Here is a 26,041-nt window from a genome sequence, read left to right as displayed (position 1 = left end):
GAGGCCGAACGGGCCTGAGTCCACCATGGAGGTGGCTGCACCCACGCCCAGGAGAGGAAGAGAAGACAGGCTGCTGCTACCTGTGATGGAGCCAGCCACAGGGGGAGAGGCTTCTCTAGGCCCACAGGTCACCCGGTCATGGATCTGGGGAGGTGTCTGTGGAGGGGGAAGGGGAGGGGGGGGCCCCGAAAACAGGGGAGAAAGAAAACTAATGAAAGCGAGAGCCGCTCTTCAGCCACAAAGGGTCTCAAGAGGTCCCTCTTAATAATTGCAAAATCTGATCCCTTCTGTTATTGTAAATTTGCGTATGAATCCTCACAGATGATTTCTTGTGCAGGTTAATGAAGATAACTAATGTTCTTATCCCAGTCTAACAATCTGTCGTAAAAGGGCTGTGCTACAGCAGATCTTCTGTCCCCAAACTACAGTCTGGGGACAGGAAGGACTTCATAGAGCTGACATTTTTTTGCCAACAGATCTGTCTAAGCTTTCAGATATCTTTTTCAGCCATTCATTGTCTTAAAGTATAAAACGCAGGAGGCAGGTGACCCCACTGCCCCTCTATTAAATGTCCTTCCTACTCCCTCCACCACCGCCTCATTCGTTTGTCTTATCGCCTGATTCCTCGGCTTTTACCTGTCGTTTCTGCTAGGCAGCCTGCTAACGGCAATCTCTGCAGATTTCAAGCTGATGAATCAGTTGTGCAGACAGTAACTCTTCTGATATATATATATATATTTTTTTTTTCTTGTATTTTATTTTCCGAAAGCTTTGTTCTGCCCTGAATAGTTTTAAAAAAAGAGAGGTAGCTCAAGGATGATTTCCACACAGCAGAATTTCTAGCAGAAGTTAGTACTAATGAACTGCAGATAGTTCCCATAATTCATGGCACTGTGACCTTTCCAAAAAGACAAGCGCTAAACAGACTATGAGAAATCATGAGCAGCAGAGCATTCTGAAATTTCAATAAAACTGTACAAGAAACCAAAATCCATTTTTTGCACAAGATCTTTTAGCAATTGCTTAAAGTTCATAGTTAGAAATACTTTTGAAACAGACATTAGGAGGTAGAAATTCAGAAAAAAACATCTATATAAGTTAGCAGGATAAAACTTAGCCGGCTAACTTACATGGGATTTTCGAGTACTTGTGACTTGGATTGGCCACTGTTGGAAACAGGATGCTGGGCTTGATGGACCCTTGGTCTGACCCAGTATGGCAATTTCTTATGTTCTTATCCAGCTAAGTCAGACCTGCTGTAAGGTGGGTCTAACTTATCCGGTTAATTTAATGGATAAGTCTAAATATCGGCACTTATGCTCCTACATTGGCCGGATAAGTAGAACTGCACCAATCCACCCACAAGATATACGGTTCATGTCTTAGCTGGATAAGTGACTTATCCGGCTGAGTAGCACTGAATATTGGGCTTTAATTTTCAAAGCCACTTCAGTAAATTGTAGGGATGTGAATACTGATAATTGACCATTCTCTTCATTTGCTTCATTTACAGAAAGACGGATTCATTTTGGTTTGGTTTCCTTTGAAGGAGGGTCTTAGTCATTTTGGTTTATATCATTTGTGACATTCGTTTTTGGTAAATAGTGTGTGCACTTTACTGTATTTGCTAATAGTTCACCCTGTCAGCAATTTATTTATACACCAGATCCTGTATATCACCACTCCAAAACAGTTTGAAGCAATTTACAACATATAAAATCACAGAAGTCCATATTCAAGAGCATCCAACCAGCTAAGTCAGAACCAAGACATCATCAGTCCAGAACACCCGCGCTTCAGAGGCACACGGCTCAACGGTGCCGGAGGAAGACGAGGGACACCTCCTCCACAGCCGAATCCGGTGTTTGTCCATCAGAAAACAACAACAACACGGGTATCCTCCTCGAGAACAGAAGCCACAAAACTTTCAATTAGATGCTACCTTGGCAAAGGAGAGGACTCAGTGGAGTAAGTCCTGACCTTCCTCTTCAGGGGCATGGCAGAATCATAACAGGTAAAAGAGGTAACAAGACAAGAGAAACTCCAGAGAGCGTCTGCAGTGTGGAGCACTCGGGCAACCATCTTGCCCCCCCCCCTTGCATTCATTTAAAACAAATGCCAAAAATACAATGAATGAGGCCATTTTTAGTTAGTTGTGAATGGAATGAACTGAAAATGGCCTCCTACAAAAATGCACAAACATTTTCAGGTATTTTCATATTTGTTGTTTAAAGATTTTTTTTAAAATAGGCCCTTGAGCACCCTGCCTAATTTAACCTGGGGCACAGGTCTGTCTGGCTTGGCCTTCCTGAATCCAGCCAGGCTTGCTCAAGCCCCTCCAACCCCCAACTCCTACCATAAAAGTAATCCAGCCTGGGGTCCAGGCCAACCCAGCTCCGCCTCCCCGGTGCCTCCCACCTCATTTAAACTTCTTGTGTGGCTTAGGGGCTCCACCCCGGCCACCAATGATTCCCTTTCCCATGATCCTGGCAAAATCCTGACAAAGCCCATTTACTCTTGCCCAGGCTCCCAGAACTTACAAAACGGCACTGTCCAGCTGGAGGATGGCACTGACCGTGATGCCACTTCCGTGGGTCCAGGCTTGTGGGTCGGAGGGGCCAGGGAGGCCCCAGCTATGCTGGGTAGGTCAGGCTCCAGGTTAGATTACGGCACGGAAGGAGGATACTTGAGGTGCACGGAAGGCCAGTTTTTTTAAAAATTGGTTCTTTTGTTTTTATTTTGTTTTGGGTCTTTTTTCTCCTGTTTCATTTTTTGGGGGTTCTGCAAATGAACTGAAAAAAAATCATTAAACAAATTGAAAAAAAGAGCCCCTCTCCAACCCCCGCCCCCCAAAAAAAACCAAACCAAAGCAAACATTTTGGGGTTGCAGGTCCCTAGCATTCACATGCGTTTGATAATTATCTTAGGAGCTGTCTTTCTTTCTTTAGCCTAACTCAATACTTGCAAATGGGAGTTGATGAATCAATGAATTTTTTTTTTTTCCATTCTATAAGATGTGGCAACTTGATAAAGTGAAATTTATTATGCTTATCACAGGTAAGCACAGCCTGATCTGTCATAGTTTGTAATGATGAGTGCCATCTGTGTCTCCAATGAGCCATTTAGAAGCTCTAGACGAGCTGAGTCCTGATCTTATCCACGGGAAGTGGAAGAAATGAGCAAGATCCAAGAACAAGGAAAGGGATAAAGAAATGTGTTTTCTTCTTTTGGCATCCCAAAGCAGTTTACAAGCACAACTAGAAAGAGATTTAGTAGGGAGTTCCTGCAGCGGGAAACAATAATACACATCAGTTACTCACACAGCTGCACGCATACAGACAGGAAGAGTCAAAAAAGAAAGGTCAAAGACAACAGAGACATTATACTCAAATACTCCCTCCTTAAACCTTGTGTTTGGAGGCTGCCATGACGGCCATCATTTTGGGGGGAGCTTTTTCAACAAGAAGGTAACAAATAATGCAATGGGACAAGACCCGCATTCATCAGAGCTTTGTATCTGAACAAGTTATTAAATAGGATGGGGCAATTCTGAGTGGCACACGTAGGTGCAAAGTGTAGAGGTACCTTCGCCGCACATGGGAGGGTGGGTGGGAATTTTTACAATGTTACGCGTGTCAGCCTCTACTATCGTGCTCCGTGTTTTATAAAAGTCAAAAATATGCATGCATTTTCACTTGGATCCCACGCACGTGCTGTGTCCACGTGTACAAAAGGGGGCAGTCTATGGTTGTTCTGGGGTGAGGCCAAAACGCACATAATTTACTGTTTTAAAAGACACACGGGTAGATTCGCCAACTTGCCCGTGTAGATTTATTTGTCATAAGTGATATTAAATGTGTTTGATCTGGATACGCTGCTGTGGGAAGCGTTGTGGGCCTACTTTTCATTGCTATGAGGAGGGCAGTATTCAGACAGGATGATTTACTGGAATAAATTGGTATCTACATAGTTGCATGGCTGTGAAAGCTGCCCTTTGTATGTGAAGGAGAGGTCCCTCCCTTCTCAGAATGGGAAGACCTCAGCGGGGTTTCTGCACTGGGCTTCTTGGTGGCTGCAAACCTAAACAGCAGCAGTATGATTTTATCGGGCCTCCAAGCAACATTGGGGTATTGTATTTCCTTATTTAAAATCTTTTATAAACCGCTTATGCAATGGGAGTGGGTCTAAGTGGTTTACAAGGTAAAACATTCATAATTAAAAAACAATATAACTCAAACAGGCATTAAAACAAATTCAGCTCATAACAGACATAAAAAGATCAGTAAGCTATAGGCCTTGTTGAGGGGGGGAGGGTGAATAGAAGGAGTAGCAGTTAATAAACTCTAGTGGGGGGCAACAGCATTGGGCTTGGAAGAAGGTTGGGGTCACCTGCATGGAGTGACCATGGATAAAACCCAAACTTCAATTAACATGGCAAGGCAGTAATTGTTTGTTTTTTTTAAGACAGCCTCATTAACCTGGGTGACTTGATAAGGGGGCCTCAGTGTTGGCTTAATTATTGGTCTTGCAAGAATCAAAGTTGAAGATGGCAAGTTCTGAGATGGCCATCATGGTGGCAGTATTTTGACCATGTTTGTGACTGGAGCGGAGAGCAGTGAAAGGAAAGAAGTTATGAGGCTGGGTAGAGGACATGGAGGAGTGGAAGCTGGTGTTACACTGCACAGGTGAAGTACCATTGCCCTGATCCACCCACTGCCCACCCACAAAGTTCTCTGGCTAAGACACAGACAGATAAGTCTCTTATCTGACTATGTAGCAGCCACTGAACTTAAGCAGATATTCATTAGCCACTAGAGAGCCAGATAAGTCCTACTGAATTTTGGGCCCTGTATATCATCAGCGTATAAAAATGGAATAAGCCCAGACAAGTGAATCAATCTCCCCAGTGATACCAAGTAAATGTTAAAAAGTATCAGGGATAAGGAAGGTCCCTGAGGGCCTCCGCATTCCCCTTGAAAGTTTACCTTCTGTCTTTTAAAAGTGAAGTCACATAATATTGGGATTTTTTGTGCACACTGTTTTGCCGTGTGCATGGCATTCATGACCTGTGTGCACATGCACTCCCGCACAGCTTTTCTCAGCATGGCCTCAGCTTTCCTCTTGCTCTACTCAGCTTTTCCTGCCTGCCTTCTGGCCTGGGGCTTCTCTAGCCACCTCTCCCACTCCTCTTCTATTTCTGCTTCTTTCTGTTGAAGGCTCAACCTGAGTTGTGTAATTGATGTTCAGTGCAATAGGAATATTGAATGTCAGGGCACAACTTTTAATTATAAGATTGATCTCCAATAAGGAGAGCACTAATGAGAAAGAGGTGAGAACGGTGATGCAAAAAGCAGAAACGTTTTTAGAAGTCTTGAAATCTTTGGAAATTCTGCAAACGTGTTTCTTGCTTTTCTGCTCACATATAGCCTCATTCATCAACATTTGTGACAGCCAGATCTAAGGTACACTGCCAGCACGTGCTGATCCAAATTGTGTGCTGCCCTATGCATTTAGGATTTGGTATATCCTTTTACTGTGTAGCATCATTAATAGTTCAGGGAGCGGTAAGGTAAACTTAGAGAGAGTATCCAAGAGACTGAGCTGGGAAAAAAAAACCCTAAATACACAGCAATGCATAGTGCATACACGAATCATATATCCTAGAATAGTTTGTGCTATGCATGGTCTATTGGCTTCATTCTTCCAAAACTGTATCAGGTTTTGAGCACAAGCTATAAGATTTTGGAGTTTACAATGAATGCAAGTTATATGACTTATTTAAACTTTTGCTCTTGATTGAAAAAATAATGTCACCTGTTATTCTATCATTCCCTAATAACCAGTTGTGACTGATTTTGGATGTCAGTAAATCATGCCTAAACTATAGACTCTGACAGGTTTACATGCATAATAGGTGACATGATGGGATTAGTGGTCCATTGTGATCAGCATCCTATCAAAGAGATCTATTCCAGAGGTAAGAGATGGGGATCCCCATTGATTAACAATTATTAATGGGCCTATCCTCCAGAAACTTGTCCAAACCCTTTAAAGTCCAGCTCTTCTACTAGGCTTGACTACAGCTGTATAGTGAGAGTAATTTTCAGCGGTGCATGGAGAGCTAAGGTTTGCATGTGCAAAGTACCTGCAGACATAAGAACATAAGAAATTGCCATACTGGGTCAGACCAAGGGTCCATCAACCCAGCATCCTGTTTCCAACAGTGGCCAATCAAAGCTACAAGTACCTGGCAAGTACCCAAAAACTAAGAAGATCCCATGCTACTGATGCAATTAATAGCAGTGGCTATTCCCTAAGTCAACTTGATTAATGGCAGGTAATGGACTTCTCCTCCAAGAACTTATCCAAACCTTTTTTAAACCCAGCTACACTAACTGCACTAACCACATCCCCTTCAGTGCAAAGAATCAAAGCAGACTTATACATATCAGTCCACGTTTAAAATTAGTGGGTAAGTGAGGAACCCAGCACAACATATGAGCACACATTTTCACCTGAGGCCTTTCTGCCCAACCCTTCACCCACCCCAGAATGCTTCTTCATTGTGTACATAAAAGTCCATGCAGAATCACCTTGTGTACTTTCATGCAAGCAACCTCCCCCCCCCCCCCCCAAAAAAAAATAAATTCTCAATATCCTATTTACGTACATAAAGCCACGTTTTAAGAACATAAATGCTTTTTCCAAATTCAGTCCAAACAGTTAAATTGGCCTCAAAATGCTTCATATGGCCCAAGGAACTTCTGAAATTTTACCTTCGTGCTTGAAGACATAGGGAGGATCATTTTAAGAGCTATGTGAATGGATAAAATAGTAAGTTCAGAAAACCATCCTCCCTATGTGCAGGTAAAAGAACGCACGTAGGAACACATTGCATGCACTCTTAGCCACAGCAGAGAGAGAGAGGTGTTCCTGGAGGTGGGGTTTATGAGCATATTCTAAGCATGAATACAAATATAACATATACACATAATAAACCTGCAGGGATTTTATAAAGTATGAAAATACTTGCATGCGTGCATCAAATCACCAGTTCATAGATTCCTCCCTCAGTTCTTCCGGTCCATTTCCAGTTTGCCTAGACCCTTCTAGCACTTCACCCAGACCTCCCACCCAAACACTGCGAACAGACAAGTCTGATTTAACGTTCACAAGTCAATTAGCAGGTGAAAAAGTGCACCAACAAGTCCCGCAGGCACTTTTTTTGGACTGAAACCACCTGTGTACTTTTAGAAAAAGAATTAGCATTGTTGCACTCCCTCCTTCACACCCAGCAACGCTGAAACTAAATGCGGTTAAAGTATATGCACTGTGGCCCATTTCCACAGATAAGAACACGGTTCTGCCTGTGCAAATGGTTTGTAAATTGCTCTGTGTTACCACTGAGATATTTATTCATGCTGAAAATGTCAAATGCCATTTTTACAAACTTTGATCTCCACTATTCCGTGTTATCCATTTCATGCTCTCTCCTGTTTCCAGTATTGATTTTTGACTAGTTTGTTCACTGTTTCCTCAAATTTCAGTCCTGCTAAGCCCTGGATCATCTTTGTAAAATGTTAACTCTGTGTTCAGTGCTTCAATAATTGAATGTCTGATAAGCGACTGGATACAGCTCACCAGTACTATATTTATTGTGACTTTAACAGAGATTCTGCTCTGGACCTTGTCTGGGTGCTGCAAGTTATTAGTGGTAAGGGAGGGAGAATAAAGTCAGAGTAAATCTCAAATTCAGCCAGTTTAGGGATTTGAATAATCAGTCAGGCTGAGGAAGTCCACAATTAAGTAAATCAATATGTGCCAATTCCAGCTCAACATGAATCTCCATATTTGCCCTGTTTGGAGCTTTATCAAGCAGTTTGTATACGGATAATCACAGATTCACATTTATTTACAAAGTAGCCAAAGATGCACATGATGTACAAATACTCTGCTCTTCAAATATTTGCATGCATTCAAACCAATCTGTGTAAATATAGATTTAAAAGAGCACCCCCCGAATCAAAGCTGGATTTAACTGTCTGAGTACATATGAGGCATCTGTTTTCTCAGATCTAAACCTAGAACTGAGAAAATGCATCTAGGCAAAGGACCCTTCATTTTTGGCTCAAACTGATTTTTATTGAAACAAAAGTTGGTATTTTATAAAATGGATTTAAAAACAAAACAAAACTGATCTTCACATTCATTTTGTAATATTCAACGTGCAGAATTTTATTCTGGTGCCGCAGAATTTGTGACCAGGACCTCCCCCTTTTCCTCTCCTCTCCCGCCTCCTGTACTGCACCATCTGCTTGCACCTTATAATACAATCCCTAGTTATCTCCCCTCTCCCACTCGCCTACCCCCACCACCACAGAAGAGCCTGAGTAGTGTTTCTTATTTCTGACCTCAATATTTACCCAGAAAAATTGGGAGTCATTTTTTGCACAAATCTTTTCTCTAACCTGGCCATGGAGCTTACAATTGTCAACTAAGCAGTCTACCAGATTGGCCCTAATAATTGTGTCCCCATAGATGTGACGTAATTTTCTCATTCTAGCCTTAAGACTGTTCACTGTGGCTTCCAATGTATATACTAAAAAAAACACATAGTACAGACAGGAGGTAGTTTTCAAAATGTTCTATGCACATAAATGGGCTTCTGCAGACTGCTATGATGTATGCTACTTTTATGAGACCAACTCCTTTGGCAACATTCAACAACAAAAAGCTTCCAACAGCATGGAAATTTTAAAAATCAAATGACAAATATCTAACTGGAACCATAAAACTGGGCTAATAATTTAGCCTTCACTTTTTTCCTGTAATGTAGCTAAGCCTTCTCTAATCGAAGCTCTGTTTCCAGTGAATTCCAACAAACAGGGCCAATAATTGAAAATGCTTTTCTTCTAGTCTATAATCCTTAAAAGTTGGAATGACTATCAAATTCTGACTTAGGACCTTAGCGCACATGCTGTCATAAGATTGAATTGATTTATCCAAATAAAATCCCTCATTAAAAACTGTTTTATGCATTAATGTTAAAATTGTTAAAATTACCTTCTCAATTATGGGTATCCAATGAAGTGTCTTTCATTGTATTTAATCCCTGTGATCATCCTGGCTGCTGCATTCTGGACTAATTGCAACACATATAGTTACTTGTTAGCCATACCTATATATAACGTGATTCAATAGTCCTGTCTAGGTAAAATTAATGCTTGCATAACTGTCTCCATTTCTAAGATATTTTAGATTCCTAACCATTCTTAACTTCTGTAAAACAGGCTTTGCTACTACCTTTACCCGAGACTTCCTATTGTACCCACAATGCCTGTAGTAAGAAGCAGTTATCTCTTGACCTCTGTTATCCTTGGATTGCTGAATAAAATCTAAAAGTCAAAAATCTTAATCAACTTTACTGTGGGAAAAAGAAAAGAAATAAAATAAAGACAGCACCAGCAAAAGAAAAAAAAAACAACCAAAACACTGGAAGTGTGAGTTCAATTCACTTCCAGGAGAAGCATTGCCACTTGTTATATTCAGAATTATTCCTGTTATCTGAAGGGTCAAGGATGTTTCCCCTAGGGTACCAGTGTCTTCTGTAGTATTACACTGCTTTATGTTAATGAAAATATCAAGTCATGGGCTGAGTGACATGCATTTAATATTGTGGGGATCTGCATGGTCTATGTGGATATAAAAAAAATGTCAAACTGAAAACTGCCAGCCAGCATAAGCAAGTCTCTAAGCATTACGATCCAAACCACATATCCCTAAGTATTTTTAGAGTTTAGAGACCTAGGCAGGAATATCCCTAGAGAGGTGTCTGAATTCTCGCTCCGGTTGAAAAGCGGGAGGTGTGTCTTCTCCTTCTGTACCTGCCTGCCACTACATCAACTCCTGGCCCTCTGGCACACAGGAATGAGAAGTGGCATCAGCTGGCCCAAGAGTGGGCGGGGCTACTGCAGCAGTGCTGGGGCCCAGGGGTGCTGAATTCAAATTTCCCTCTCCAAGAGAAAACTGGAATGTTCGTAAATTCTTTGGGGCAGATTTTAAAAGGAGCGCGCGCACACGTACACCCGATTTTATAGCTTGCAGGGGTCGGCGCGCACAAGGGGGTGCACAATTGTACACCGCGCGCGCCGAGTCACAGTGCCTTTCCCCTAACCTTTCCCCCCCAGCCCTACTCTAACCCTCCCCAAAGTGTTTATCTTACCTTCTGCGCCTGCCTCTGGATAGGCGCAAGTTGCGCGCGCCGGCGGCAGCCCGCTGGCACACGATCCTCCAACCCCACCCCCTCCCCGGGACCTCCTTGCCCCTTTTTTGTAAGCCCCAGGGCTTACACGCGTCCCGGGGCTTTAGGCCTGGCACGCGTGACCCTTTTAAAATCCGGCCCTTTGTGAGGGACACTGTGAAAGGGTTAGAAGGAAAGGTTTGACTTTTTGTGGATGACACTAAGATCTGCACAGGCGAGTGGACACACCTGAAGAAGGAGAGAGAAGCAGTTGAGGATTTCAAAATATTCAAATGATGAGGTTTTGAAATCTTTTATTATATATTAAAATTGTGGTTTCTATACATTTTATTCTTTTTTTTTGTTAATGTTTGGAGTATTTTATATGCCTCAAGCATATCACAGGAGATAGGAGCATTCCAAACAAGTATTCACTCGCTCTATAAGGGTTTTTCTTTTTTTTTTTTTTTTTCTTGAAAACGTAGAAGCCAAAGTTGTGAATACAGTAAAGAGCTGGATGATTTTAAATGTGCACATTCGCAATGTCATGTCTTAAAATGGAAAATCAAAGTTTTATACCAAAACAAGTGTTTAATTAGTATGATGGAAATTCTTTAAATCATTCATGGCAGCTTTTTTTTTATCATTTTCTTTCCTAGCAAAAGAAAAAAAAAAAAGGAAGGATGGGTAGCTTTATCTGTGAGAACGCAGGGAGCATTATCTTGGGTTGCAGCCTGTAGTACATTGAACTGCAGCACCTGAATTAATGAGGGTGAGTGACTCTGCCATATTTACATATGTAATGGTTTTCTGCTGCCCGGGTTCTTTTGTTCCAAACCTTGACCACGGCTGCACAAATGAAGGCAATGTGTGTTTAATCCAATTTGTGTCCCTCAGTCAGAACTGACAGCCTTGACAACGGGGCTATTGGTCAGTAATTTACTCTGAAAATCATTTAAGAACATAAGGAAAGGTCATACGGGGTCAGACCAAAGTCCAGCAAGCTCAGAATCCTATCGCTGAAGGTAGCCAGTCTGTTTACAAGTAGCTAGCAGATCCCAAAACTAGATCTATTTCTTGTTACTCGCGTCCATGAATAGCTATCCCTAGTCTACATGGCCAATAATGTTCTTTGAACTTTTTTTCTCTAAGAACTTGCCCAAACCTCTTTTAAACCACGCCATGCTAGTCCCCTTGACCACGTCCTCTGGCAACATATTCCACAGCTTGATCATGTGCTGAGTGACAAAGTACTTTCTCTGATTTGTTGTAAAACAGTTGGTTTGTTTCATGGGGGTGTCCCTTTGTTTTAGCATTTTTTTTTAAAGGGTAAATAACCTTCCTTTATTTATGCATTCCACCCCACTCATGATTTTATAAATTATCATATCCCCTTCTCAGCCATCTCTTCTCCTAGCTGAAGAGCCCTAACCTGTGTAGCCTTTATCCATAATCGAGTCAATCCATCCCCTTTATCATTTTTCTTGCCCTCTGCTATGTCTTTCGGCTGTCCACTAATATGCATGTACATTTGAAACAAAGGACTTTGCTAAGATCCCAAAATAAATAATGGAGATACTGGCAGTGGGTTTTCCACTTAGTTACTCAAAGGCCAATATTAAAATAATTTCTATTGCTGAAAAAGTGTTTAACCTGCATTAATTAGCACTGAAGAATGTCCTCGCCCATTCGTTTGTGCACTGTTTGGCACATTGCACCCACAGAGGCAAGTGGACGGGGTTAGGTCGGGGAGAGAGAAAGTATGCATGGGGATTTCTTTCCAAGGGGAAGTTTATCTTTGAGAATGAGCTTGAGACCTGCAAGCTTCATTCTAATAAATGCAAAGTGCGCTCGTTAACATTCGCGCAGGGATTTCAAAACAAAATCTCCGTCTGTACTTTAACTCCCCTTCGACTTAACTTCACCCACATTTTTCCATGCATTAAGTTGCTCCTCTCTTCCCCTGAACTAGTGGAGGGGAAGGGGAGGAGCAGCGTCCAAGCACCACCGTTTATGGAGGTAAATACGCATTTACCTGTGTCAAACCTTCTGATAATCGCGCTCCCCATACCTAGTGGCACTGTGGCTCTGTGGGGAGCTATATCCAGTCAAGCACTACCATATGAGACTATGAGAAGCCTTAAATAAAAGTCTAATGCCTCTCTTTACTTTATCTTCCCACAGACCCTCCACCTTCAGTATCACCCAGGGATCCCTGGGCAGTTTCAAAATTGCTCCCTATAAAAGCAGTGCCCAACACACATTCTCCTCCTAGACTATGAGCATTCCTCTGCAGCAATCCTTTCATAATGTAATCTTTATTCACTTTTAATTAATTTACAATAAATTGAAGAAAAAAAAAAAGAAAACCAATAGATTTATGACACATCCAGAAAGGGAACAATTCATAAAGCAAAACATAGCCATGTTCCTTTGTACATTATCCAGGGGGCCCAGGTAATCAAAATAGAAATAGCAATAAAATGTAAATATACCCAGGGCTGTCTATTGTATCATTTAAATCATTTAATTCCCTTATACCCCATGTATCCCCGTAACCAACTGGCACAGATGATTTATCTAGAATAAATGTTTGCAAGCGAGCAGGATTACTGAAATAGAAGGTATTTCCTTGAAAAGAAGCTCCAAGTGAGACAGTACTCTAAGCTGTTAGATAAGCTTCCTACGCAATTGTGTCTCTCTTGAAACATCGGAGAAAATTTGGATTTTCTGCCCACAGAAATTCTCTGCCCTGTATCTAAAATGTTGTTTAAGACCTAATTCTTTATCCATAGATGACAAAAAAAAAAGACACCAATAACATGGCCCTGCTAGTAAAAGCATCTTGTGGAGAAAATCAGATAAGTTAGAACTATCTATAAGAGCTAACATATCAAATCTCCCTCTTTCACTTTTTTCTTAAATTCAGGGATATAGTAACATCTGAACAATTTGTATTCTCTATCCTGTGTAAACTGTAATACCTCATGGAGGTCTTGTTTGAATAGCTCTAAGGGAGATATCCATCTTGCCTTGGGGAAATTCAATAAATGCAAATTCTTTGACCTAATAGAATTTTCAAGCAATTCAATTTTATTATGTAGAAAAGAATCCTTTACGTTAGCCAGAACTGAAGACTGAACAGATGAAATCACACCATGTACTGGTTCCATCTGAGTAGACCCTCCCCACTCCAGTCTGCCTTGTACATCAGCCAATTTTGAAGAGACTCCAGCGGTATAGGAAGAGAGTTGTGTCACAGTTTGTGCCAAAGTGGATTCCAGTCATGAGATCACCTTCCAGATCTCTTTAAGAGCGATGTTTTCAGGATCGGGAACTTCTCCAATCTCTAGCTCTGGAGGTGATCTCACAGCAATTGGGACTAATGAGAGAACCTTCCTTCTCTGATGGAAATGTTCTTCAGACAGGGGAGGAGCACTAGCACCTCCATTAGGCAACAGTCACAATGAAGGAGCTCAAAACTGGTGGAGAAGATAAAGCTGCAAGCTCAGCTGGATGAGGTAAGGTAGGCACACCTGCACTAAGTGAGATCTCACCTGCATCTCCTTCAGACTCCCCAACAAGATAGACAGTTGGTCGTACGAGGTGCAGGTCCATAGGTCCCCTTGTTGGCATGGAGGTCGAAGGGTAAGATGCTATTTTCCCCTTTCTCTTCTTTCCCATTTTGCCAGGGTAAAAGAAGAAAAAATGTTTCCATGGAACGCCACAGAGCTTCAGGATCTGTATCCCTGGAGCTCCCGGGAAATGAACTCAGGGTCCCTGGGTGTCCTTCACTGTCCCTGAGCAACTCAAAGCCAGGAGGAAGAGACAGTCCCTGGTGCCGGAAAGCCCCACAATCCACTGCAGGGCTTCAAAATTTGTATCCCCAGCACTCCCAGGAGGTGACCTCAGGACCCCCGGGTGTCCTCCACAGTGCCTGATCAACTCGAAACCGGGAGAAAAAGACAGCACCTGGTTCCATAAAGCCCCCCCATTGGAACTTCTAAGAAATGTGATATCCAAGCTCTGGAGCCATTCGAGTCTTCGATTCTGCAGGTTGCTCTTATCATCCATAATCATTTTTGCAAGCATATACCGAACATACTCTAGGAAATGGAGTAATAATGAACACCATAATGCCCTCTCCCAAATCCTGGGATGTATATAATCTCACTATTGATTGGAGAATCTTGGGACCTATCAAGATGCTTGCCACAGGCATGGAATAGAAGTAGACCTTTTGAAGAATAAGACATAGCAAGCCTTCATTTCAGTAGGATTTCTCCCATTCTCTTTGAGAATACAGCCTGCCATTATTACATTTGTGTTTGTTTATAATTTTGAGGGTGTATGTGGTGCAATTAAAGATTACACACACCCATCTGACTTAACATTTAAGAGTGGGACATACTGCTTTCTCTGTGTCATTTCATTAGGTTTCAGTATCTATCATATAGTGGTACAGACATTTTATTTAACACAACAAAACTCTCATAAGAAAATATTTTAATTAACTAAAATAGCATATAATACCTTAAATAAATACAGTTTATTTTAAATTCTAAATTGTCCTGTATGCCCTGAGGTTGCTCAATAACAGCAAATGATTGCAAAGATTATGCAGGGAAACAATCTGAATGATTTTTATACATGCACACAATGACCTAAGTCTTGTGCAGGAGGAAAAAAACCTGTTTGAGTGAAACAGGCACATTTCTGGAATCCAGGCAGAAAATGTCCACAGCATGGAAACTGTGATTGCTCTCTGTTGTGTGCTGCATACATTAACTACTGTCAAACAGAAGCTATGTTCCACAAAGATATTTAAACTACATTTCGACTCGTAAAAGGATCTCAGGAGATGGCAGTTTTGTTCTGTGACATCTGGTGCACTAAATAGATATTAGCTGCCGGTGTAAGGAACAACGTTGGCCTCGTCCATTTTCCGCACTCTGCAAATAGTCCCATTAGTGCTAGGATGTTTTCCATCATCCAGTAGGCATCCCTCACAGCAGATCCAACTATTCATATGCTCTCACTGGCAAATAAATTGAATTGTAGGGTAAAAAGAGTGAGATGTACTGATCAATCATTTAAGATAGCATTTTGTATATTTTGCAAGCCATAACATTAAAGATTATGTAAAAAGTAGACGAATGAGAGGCGTTAGTTCTCAACAGTCCTCATCAACACACCAAAGACTACACCGGTATCAGTAGAGGGAGATTTTCTAAGAGGAAAAAAATCATGGAAATTTTTATTTTATTTTGATTTTTTTAAATATAATATTTCAATAATTTAAATCCATTGGGCTCATACATTTGGCCATGTTGTCAGATCTTGCATTGGTGGCAGATATGGACTTCAAGGTCAATCCACTCTGTGCCTTTCCACTAATTTTGTCTTCTTCACCACCTCCACTGGAAGGCTGTTCCATATATCCACCACCCTGTCTGTGAAATATTTCCTTATGCTACTCTTGAGATTACCCTGTTTCAGCTTCATACTATTAAGGCTTTAGTTAATCTAATTTTGGAAGCAATTCTACTAAAATTCATATAAAATTCACCATCATGGAGAGGAAAGAATAGGTCTTCAGCTTAGCAATTCTTGGAGGGTGGGTAGGGTGGAGCATTTCCTGCTCTTTTATTCTCTCACCTGTCCAGAATGATTGCTCAGGTGACAAAGATTGTGTGGAGCAGAATACAGTTCCTTGAGAACATTTTCATGCCACTATGCTGCACATAAGGCTACTTAATTATGATTATAAGATTGAGCCTCAGTGGAAAAATGGTGCATTATAAATCACAGCGACAATAAAACTCAAGGAATAATCATTCCAGTGTCTGCCAATATGGACATAAATCCTTTGTGGGTTCAGTCAAGGAAAATGCTACATAAGGAGACCAATTACATATGTTAAACAATGTTTGCAAAATCTTGCTCTTTGATCATATATCCATGCAACTCTTTCTATATATAAATGTATACATACACACTTTGGATTGCATCCCCTGTTTGTATTTATTAGAGCAAATAGTACGTACAGCCAAGAAAAGCCCATTACCATAGCAACTCATCTTCTCTCATCAAGCAATAAGCGAAAAAGGCAAATTTATTTTTTTAATTTTTAATACTTCCATGGTTCATAATAGTCATAAAGATTTATAATGTTCCCCATTACTTCTTAAATAAAAAAAATGATGAAGGCACTTCCTCACCAGCACTATACCGCTTATATAGAATAGAAAATAAATTATTATAATTCAAATTTCCAAGAGGCTCCATTATTCAAAAACATTCTGCATTTTTTGAGTATGCATTTCCATTGCCAGATTAAAAATAGACATAGTGAGGGTAATTATTCAAAGAGGCCACATAGATCAAAGTCTGCGAGCACTAAGTTTCTACCCACAAACTTTAAGAAGAATTTTCAAAGCGGATTTATGCGCATAAAATCAGCTGTAAAAATTCATGCGTGTACGCAGAACCCTCTGCGTCATACATGCAGGAGATTTCACCTGCGCTCGAGCAGATATAATGGTGTAAGCGCGGATATACACGATGCTTTCTAAAAATAAAAGTATGCAATTAAATCCTTTCCCCACCTCAACTCCGCCTCCCCTACAATGCCTACCTACTATGTGCGAAAAGTACATGCAAAATCATGTATTGTGCATAATTGTACATGTACGTGTAACCCCATCCTGGGGAGCTTACTGCACTCCGATGGGGGCCACAAAAAGAATGCATTAATCTCTTCAGGGCTGGAGCCACCCTGGCCAGCTGATACACAGTCTCTTACCACCAGGATTGGATTCTTTGTTGGTGAGGGGAAAGGAGCTCCTTTCAGGGCTCGGAGTGAGAAGGGTGCTACTTTCATTTTCCCAGGGGAGAGGTAGACTCACTGTGAGTGCTGCAAGCACCAAATAAATACTCTGGAGCCACTGATTTAGTGTCCACATTTAGTCTTCACTGATGGGCAATCAGATGGAATGTGACACAAATTAATTCAGTCCTCAGCACCACAGAATTTCTCTTTAATTACAGCCTTTTCCTTCTATCTGTGCGTGTGTCTCGATTACCAGGGCCAGGGATGCATCCACCTTCCAGGGTTTGGTTGCCAGGTGGGCAGGGTAGCCTTTGTTGGGCAGGATAACCCCCTTCAAAACTGTTAAAAGATAGAAATGCCATCTCTGCACAGAGAATCCCATCCCCTCTCTTCCCAGGGGGGGCGAAGACTCCAGATGAGTGACCTCAGTGGCCTCAACTGATTCTCTTATTCACAGTTTGGTGATCTTCTTATTTCTCTCTCGGTTGAATCCCTGATGGGAGGGATCCACTCTGGAACAAGCAGCTCCAATTGTTCCTTGGTGGAGTAGGAAGAGGGGGCAGCCGAAACGTCCTCGCTCATCTCCAGCAAAACTCTGCTTCGCAAATCCTGAAGCAAAACACCAGAAGGTACTGGCACTGGGTCACCACCAGGTTCACTGTCCTCGAGGTCTCTGAAGGACAGATCTTCCCTAGCCTGGGACTCCCAAAGATAGGCTTCCCCATTCCCTCCCTCCAGGCAGTGTTTAGAGGTCTCACCAGGCTTCTTACAAATGAAAGTCTTTTATAAGATCCCCAAAAGAACCCAGGATACAGCCTGTACCCACCAGGGAGCAGATAGGCAGGGGCAGATCCTCGACCTGACTCGCAGGCCTGAGTCCCAAACATCTAACTCAGGAGAAGCTTCAAACACCTCCTAACAATTCCAAAATCGAGTATATTCCCCCCCCAGAGCTCTCTGGAGAAAGCTGTTTATAAATCCTTCTAAAGGGGATGGCCATTCCAGCACCCTCAAAGGGAGGGGCCATGCAGAGTGGCACCCTCCCCTACTCTCTAACCTTCACCGCCCCTCGCCAACTGAGGTGATGGGAAGGGTGGGTGGAAGAGGAATTGGATTCAGATGACAACAAACACAGGCCCTGACTTTTACAGGCCGGGGTACTGATGAGCAGACACAAGGGAAAAAGCACAGGGCTGCTTCTAAGGTCAAGTCCATATGCAAAGAAGGTCAAGCAGCACTGTCTGAATTTTCAAGAAGGCTCATCACCCAGTAAAAGAGTCGCTAGCAGTAAATTTTTATGGGTTATGATAAGGCTTGGGGGTAACTGCATGGAACAGCAGTTGCTACCCTTATGAGAATTAATGGGAGTAACTTGCATGGCACAGCAGTTTCTACCATAAGAAGCTTGCTGGGCTGACTGGATGGACCATTTGGTCCTTTTCTGCCATTGTTAGTACATGCATGTTGTGTTATGAGTGAACCCAGGGCATTACTGGCAATGAAATTGGAGGGCCCATCAAATATGCACCCTGAATTGGTTTTCAAACGGAGATTTACCCCCAGAATCCGAGATTTCTGCACGCAAATCCTTTGGAAGATGACTCTCATAGTGCAGGCCTCATGAATTATGCAGACGTACCATCTAGCCTCCGCGCAGCCACATAAGTTACCCACGATTTTAAGGCACCTTCTTAAAGCATTCCTATCACCAGCATCTGCATCTCTTGAGTGGAGGGAATATGCCTTCCCTTGAGGCCAGTTCAGTCTGCTGATCTTTCTCCCAAACCCTCCTGGCTTGGTCTCCTCATATGTACACAGTACGTTATCCTATTTCCTGTCAGGATAAATGTTTCGACTTTCTACTGGAATATCCAAAATACTGAGGCAGACGAGAAGGCTTTTTTCTATATAGTAGAGGAATATCAGCTGTGACTGTCTCAGTACAAAGGCTTATAACAGTTGACAGATTCAGAAGGACCAAAGTAGTCAATCATCCAGTGAGGGAAAGACAGAGGATACTGCATGATCGTTCCTCAAAATACATTCAGCTAGCTCCAATTCCATCCAGCTTTCTTGGTTGCCATGGCCCCAGAGAGAAGAATACACGGCAGAGGAAGACGGGCACTTAAAAAAAATTGCAATACATTTACTTATATTTCAGAATTCACTTGCAAACATACCACTTATGAATAACTGACATTTCGTTTCAATCACAGAGGCCTGCACCAGGCCTGATATTCAGCGTTTACAGTCCACAGTACGTTCAGGAGGCCCAACCCCCTGGCGTCTTTCCTGCTAATTCACTGACTGAAAATCCTCAGGATAATGTCACCTGTTAATCCCCCTGCATGAGTAAAAGAAGTGCATCAGCAATTCGGAGGTGCGACCTCAGCTTCTGCCCCTCTCCGGGGGGAACTGCTGGGCACCGTGCCCCTGGGACCGTCCTGACCAACTGCAAGCTTGCAGGAGAAGCTTCTTAGTGCCTAATCGACTGCAGACCTTATTTGGAAGCACAGCCTTAGTCATTAAAGTTTGCCAGCTAAGATCAGCAAAGACACAGACTGTGTCATCTAAATAAAGCTTATCTTGGGCAATTACTGGGCCTTCCTCAAAAAAAAAAAAAAAAAGAGTTTTCTTACGCTTAGTATTGGTGAAATAAAATTAATGCACGTGCTGGGCTTTTAAAATTCACCTCAATGTTTTGTATTGCTAAATAAAAAGAGATGATTATAAGGTACTTATTAATTTAAAATGAGTACATACCTTTTAATAAGTTACTAAAATAAGTCTTGGGAATGATGTCACAGACTACCAAAGATGGCTTTTTCTATACCGCAAGAGAAATGATGCATTGCTTCTATTAAACGTACGTACTGGTCCGAAAGAATTAACGGTTTAAATATATATTGAAACTAGGGGTCGTCACCACTTAATTAACAATATAAAAGTGCAATATGTATCCATATCAGCTGTAGATGCATTAACACCTGATGCACTACATATAATAAGCTTCAAAAGCTTTTGCTTAATGCCAAATAAACTGTTGGAAATTCTAACAGGAGAAGGCCAGATGTCCGTTATGATAAAATTGTCTTGTTATGAAAAAAATGAATGCGGATAGGAAAAGCCTGGGCAGCCTGTCTGCCTTTTGTACTTTTACTTCAATCTTGTGCTTTCCCCGTTGCGCTCTACGGCTGCCGTTCAAGCCTGATTACAACATTGATTGGCTAACGGTCTGTTTAAACGGGGGGCAAGATAACTTCTTTGGCAACTTGTCTGCACCGGCTCCTACTGCCAGATACAACTTTTCCAAAACAATCTGAAAGTAAAAAGGAGCAGAGCACATTAAAAAAAAAAGGGGGGCGGGATCTGCCTCCTGGCCCCCCAAAAAGGCTACTATTAAATGTGATACACGTGGCCCATTAACCCCCAAATCTATTTTAATAACAGCCATTTTGCAAAAATTAAAATGGAAATGCAAGGGGTAAGAATTAAGAAAATGTACCATATATTGTTGCATTTAAACAAATGGTCTATGATCTAAGGTACCTCAGCTAACATTATTGCCTCTGTTGTACATCTTTGGTTACGTAAGATTAATTGTTGGGATCATCATTTGAATTCTCTCTCCCATGCTCATACTGGTCACTCTTTGGCAAGTATTAAGCATTTTTGTTTCATGACAGATTAATGATAAATTGATCCTGGGGAGATTTGAACCTTTGTATTTACGAGATGCTTAGTCATGTTGGGGGCTCTTTTCAATGTGCACAGCTGCTCCAAGCTGCTTTGAGAATACAGATGTTTTTTTTTATATTTTCATACCATGCAAATTTCATGCCCATCTTATCTTCAGCTTTCAGGCAAAAAAAACCATTGATGTAACTGGGAAGAGATCCTCCACCCAGCTCCTAATCTGCTCATCATTGTAGACCAGTACAAACAACCAGCTCAGCTCCAATTATGGCTAAGACATGGTATATATATGCTCTAGCTGTCTTCCGGTCTTCCTTGGGTATCGCGGAATCAACAAGAGGCACACACGAGTCCTATGACATTAATGTAGCAGTTAATATGAGCACCACGTCAACAATTAAATTATTACATTTTCAAATTTTGTAAATTTAATAATTTGACGTGGTGCTCATATTAATTGTACTATTTCTATCGTCAACTCAGAGAAAAGGAGTATTCACAGTATAATTAATGTAGCAGTGCCACCAAAGACTGTTGGCTGTCTGCAGAGGAGATCAACACAGTTCTAGTGTTAGCCAGTCAGCTCAGGTTGCTTGGCACCTATACCCATGTGAAACCATCCAACCAGCTTGCAAAGGGGCACGGTGCCATCTAAACAGATGGGCATGAATGCAGACAGTCAAGAGGCCATGCATGTGCAAAGTATATGAGCTTTGCAGGTCCATCATGAATTCATGCATATATTTTTAAAGGGCTGTACCAATTCAAATCCAATTTTAAAACCAAGAACCCCAGCACATTAGAAATTAAAGCACGGGATTAATAGGCAGGATTATTTCTTGGACTACTGGGTTCCAGACATGGTCATGCCGTTGATCCTCTGTGTGCTTTTAGATAAAGTCACTTTACTTCTGTTTATCTGATTATCATTAGGTAATAAAAAGAATCTATTTATTTATCTAATATATGTAGTTAGTCCGTCCTTTCAAAACCACCCCGAGTGGGTTACACTAAAATATTAACATCTCAATACACATAACCACACAAAACATATATAAAAATAATAATAAAAAAATGTATAACATAGCAGCAGGAATACAAAAGGAATACAACAGTTCCTTCCACTATTTAAAAGCTGCGATACCATGTAAAAGCCATTATGTGATGCCACCCCCCCTGGAGGTGAATGCAAATGCTAAGTGTACCTGAGGTGCTAACAATGGAAAGGCCATTTGATTTGCACTCTTGTCTGCATAACAAATGCACTGCACATAGTATTAGTATAACATAAGCATTTGAGCATATTCTCTAGCAGTAAATAAAATAATGTCAGAATTCCAGAGTGAGTGTGACACATTCTTAAGGAACACAGCTCCTATATATGAGAACACAGATGGAGCAGTCTCTATGATTTTGATGGCTTTTTGCATCCACATTAAATATTGGGTTGGTACCGGCTCCTAGCCTTATTTCAGCCATAGTGCTGACAGGACGAGATGCAGGGTACCAGGTCAGGTAGCATGGTTTCCCTATATCAGTTACTTTGGAAAGAGGATTAAACATTGTAAAGAAGAAATAATAGAGGTTGGAAGCATTCCAAGATGCCCAAATAATGCCAACGCATACAAAGAACGAGTACAATAGGGAAAAACTATAGGGTGAATTTTCAAAACATTTGCGTGCATAAAGGGGCAGATTTTAAAAGCCCTATGCACGTAAATCCAGCTGGATTTACGTGCACAGGGGGGGTCACGCTTGCCGAGCCTATTTTGCATAGGCCCAGGGATGCGCGCAAGCCCCGGGATGAGCGTATGTCCCGGGGCTTGGCCAGAGGCCTTTGTGGGCCACTAGCCCAGCAAGCACAACTTGTAAAACAGAGAAGAGGGGGGTTTAGATAGGGCTGGGGGGGAGGGTTAGGTAGGGGAAGGAAGAGGAAAGTGGGGGGGTGGAGGGAACGGGGAAAGCCATCGGGGCTCCCTTAGGACTCAGCTCGTGCAAGGTGCACAAGTGTGCACCCCCTTGCGTGCGCCGACCCTGGATTTGTGCGCTGGGTTGCGCGCACAAATGTACGCCCGCGCGTACCTCTTAAAATCCGGCCCAAAATTTGTCTATGCATGTAAGTAGCTGGCACTCGCTTATATGCTATTTAATAAACATCAAAAGTATGTGCATATTTTTGGTCTCGCCCACACATTTTCATGAGAAAAAAGGGGCATTCTGGGGGGCTTAGGAGTTCCGCACGCAAGTTGCTATTTTATAAGACTTACACATGCACATCTGGAAAGTTATTCACGTAATTTTACACCTGTGCATTATCACGTGCAATTGATATCAGACTTGTCTATGATCTGTGGTTGATTGGCTGGGAGGTCTGGGGTGAACTGCGGGGAGTGCAAAGTGAAGAACTAGGAATGTCGATGACCTGGAGAAGGACCTGGTGAACTGGTGGGGGTTTCGGCAAATTGGCGATTTCAATTCCACGTGCAAGTTTTAACACATAATGGCTTCGTGAACAGGGTTTTATGTGAGCAAGCCACAGTTTTTGGAGCGTAAAATATACCCCTGCATGTTTTTAAAATTGGTAGGAAAAATACGCGCTTTCGATGCATTGCAGATATTCATGCCTAGTGAGACCTACGTGCATTTTATAATCTGTGTGCGCTTGATACGCGCAAGTTATAAAATATTGCAGCAGATTTCCGTGCAGCCCTATAGGTGTGTGTATATGGGACCTCGCGTTTGAAAGTTACCCTGACCTGTTTCACCACCTCCTCCAGAAGGAAACAGAAAAAAAATCCTTCACCGATAATCACACACATTTCACACACCGTAAAAGACTGTGTCTGTGTCATTTCTGAGAGGAAGAGAGTTGGCATTTCAATATTGCAAAGACACGGACAACAGCACCCCTGATGTGCTTTTTTTTTTTTTTTCTGTCTCGCTGTATCCCATTTCTATTAAATAAAGAAGGTAAAAAGCTTTTCAGAATTTCTCTCTCTCCATGGGGGATTACTGCTGCTATAGTGTTTGAGAAGTTCTACAAAACAGGTCCCCAGAGAGCTTTTTTTTTTTCCTGTTGCATGCATAGTGCTTTTCAACTTAGGAATAAGAAACCCTTTGCCACGCAGCTCAGCTCAAATTAATTGTTTTCTGGCTTGGGTGTGCAATTGATCAGTTTTCCCTTTTCTCTTGTAAAATGCGTTACAGTAGCAGCTGGAACGAAGCACAAGAACAAAACGTTGACGGTGCCCGGGCAGCCAGCAGCCAAAGGCTATGCTCTCTCACTGGCCCAACGAAAGGCGTTGAAACTGGAGCTGAAAATGAGATTAAAGGTAAGAGGACTCTGGGGGGGGCCCACAGAGATAAGTAAACGTTTTGCTGCTTTGTTAGCAACGGGTAGTAAACAGGAACATTTTAAACCCTGTGGCCTCCATAAGGAGGTGTGCAAAACTCTATTACATATAAATAGACACCGTGGAGGCAGAACTGAATCTCCCATCCTTCCAAACTGGTCCAAACATCCTTTCTGCAGCAAGAGAAAAATAAACACCAAGAGCCAAATATCTTCCAGCATGGCGTAGGGATTTGGCCGAACAGAGGCCCGTAAACATCAGAAAACAAGTGAATCCGGTTTTTTCCCCCAACTATTGTCCTCTTTATTATGCTGGAATGGGAAGCCGTGGCCGGATTCTCACATGGGCTCTATTACTCTTTCCAATCCAGAACAGGGAAAACTAAATGGCAGAAAAGGTTAGCCTTGGTTGTTGTTTCAGGTTATTTTGCAAATAACTAGAAGCAAACACTATCAAAGCTTCTTCCCCAGAGCCTGGTCCCCCATTCCCGGTGTGACTGCTAGGGCAGTGCGTTTGTTTTGAAATGGCCTGAAAAAATGAAAGGAAGCAGAAAAAGAGATTGCCCACAAAATTAGTTTTTTATTTTGTTTCATTTCATTTTCGGTGATTCAAAAAAGCATTCACTAGAAAAAAAAAAAGAAAAACCCCCCAAAAATGGGAAAAAACCCAAAACAAAATGAAAAACAAAAAAATCCGTGTGTGCACACCTAGTAACTACCCCTTTCCACTGGGTTCCCAGTACACTCAGGAATAATACACCCGGTCAAAATCAGACGCTATTCATGCAACAAACTTGGATATGCAAAGTCATATTTTTATTAGCCTCCTTCCCGAAGGCTTATGAGATCACTAAATCTGTGTGTGTGTGTGTCAGGGCCGGTGCTAGGTTCTGTGCTGCCCTGTGCATAGAGTCCCTGCCGCTGCACCCCACCCCCTCCATACCGCCTCCCCGGTGGAGGCACGGGCAGCCCTCTGTTTGTTTGGCTGATGGAAGAGGATATGAGCTCATATCCTCTTCCAGGGACCGAAGCAGGAGAGAGCGCCACCTCTGGAAGAGGGTATGAGCATGCTCTCTCCGTCCTTTGCCGCTGCCAGCTCGCCACCTCCCCAGGTGTGCCGCTCCGTGCAATTGCACGGTTTGCACACCCAGTCGTGCCGGGCCTGGTGTGTGTCGCTAATAATCTTTGGGGGGTGGGTGTTGGTTTGTTTTTTTTCCAGAATATGCCAATGGGGTCATGAAGACTTTGATAGGGTGCAACAACATGTCACAACTGGGATGCACTGGAATAACCGTGCAGTAGCTCCACGTTGACACTGCAGGAAATGGTGCGTCGCAGGGGTGCAGCCATTTCACATGCTGTCTGTCTCAATTCAGTGGCAGTCCGGTATTATTTTGCTGTGCTCTAAATATATGAATAAGACTACCTTTAATTAATAGTGATTGATGACTTCCACGGTACAGCATACTTTGTCCCTGGGATGCTATGATTTTATTCCGTTGCAACTATTGTGATATGAACAAAGGACATTTGTAGAAAGAGAGGATTTTCATACAAATGCAGTGCTAAAACAGAAGGACACCATCAGCACATCCAGCCAAAGAGCATCTTGAGTAATTGTGCTATTCAAACATAAAAAAAAATAGAGACTGCTACTTAAGAGACAAAGCAAAACCCACTTCAAAGAAAAGTTAGCAACTGCCTGAGCGGAAGAGAAGAAAAATTGCCAGTAAATAATAGTAGAAAGCTGTATTTTACAAAAACCCGGTGATAAGAGGATCTTTTACTACCCCCAACAGAGGCAATCAGGACTAACAGAGGCATTAGTGGAGCTGAAAACTGCATTTGAAAGAATCCCTGAAGCGATTCACACTGGCCAGCCGCAGCAGCGAGGGAACCATGTTCCAAAAAATGAACAGCC

The 26,041-nt window shown here is 42.2% G+C and overlaps 1 long non-coding RNA gene across 1 annotated transcript in view; it reads right to left on the bottom strand.

Moving 5' to 3' along the window:
* Window positions 1-26,041, bottom strand: part of LOC115079882 — a 100,736-nt gene that overhangs the window by 48,633 nt on the left and 26,062 nt on the right. The gene's annotated exons all lie outside the window — the stretch shown is intronic.

This window comes from Rhinatrema bivittatum, chromosome 18 (genome assembly GCF_901001135.1).
Source record: "Rhinatrema bivittatum chromosome 18, aRhiBiv1.1, whole genome shotgun sequence".
In the NCBI taxonomy this organism is placed as follows: Eukaryota; Metazoa; Chordata; class Amphibia; order Gymnophiona; family Rhinatrematidae; genus Rhinatrema; species Rhinatrema bivittatum.
Note: the sequence above shows the minus strand (reverse complement) of the source record. Positions and strands in the feature narration are given on the sequence as shown.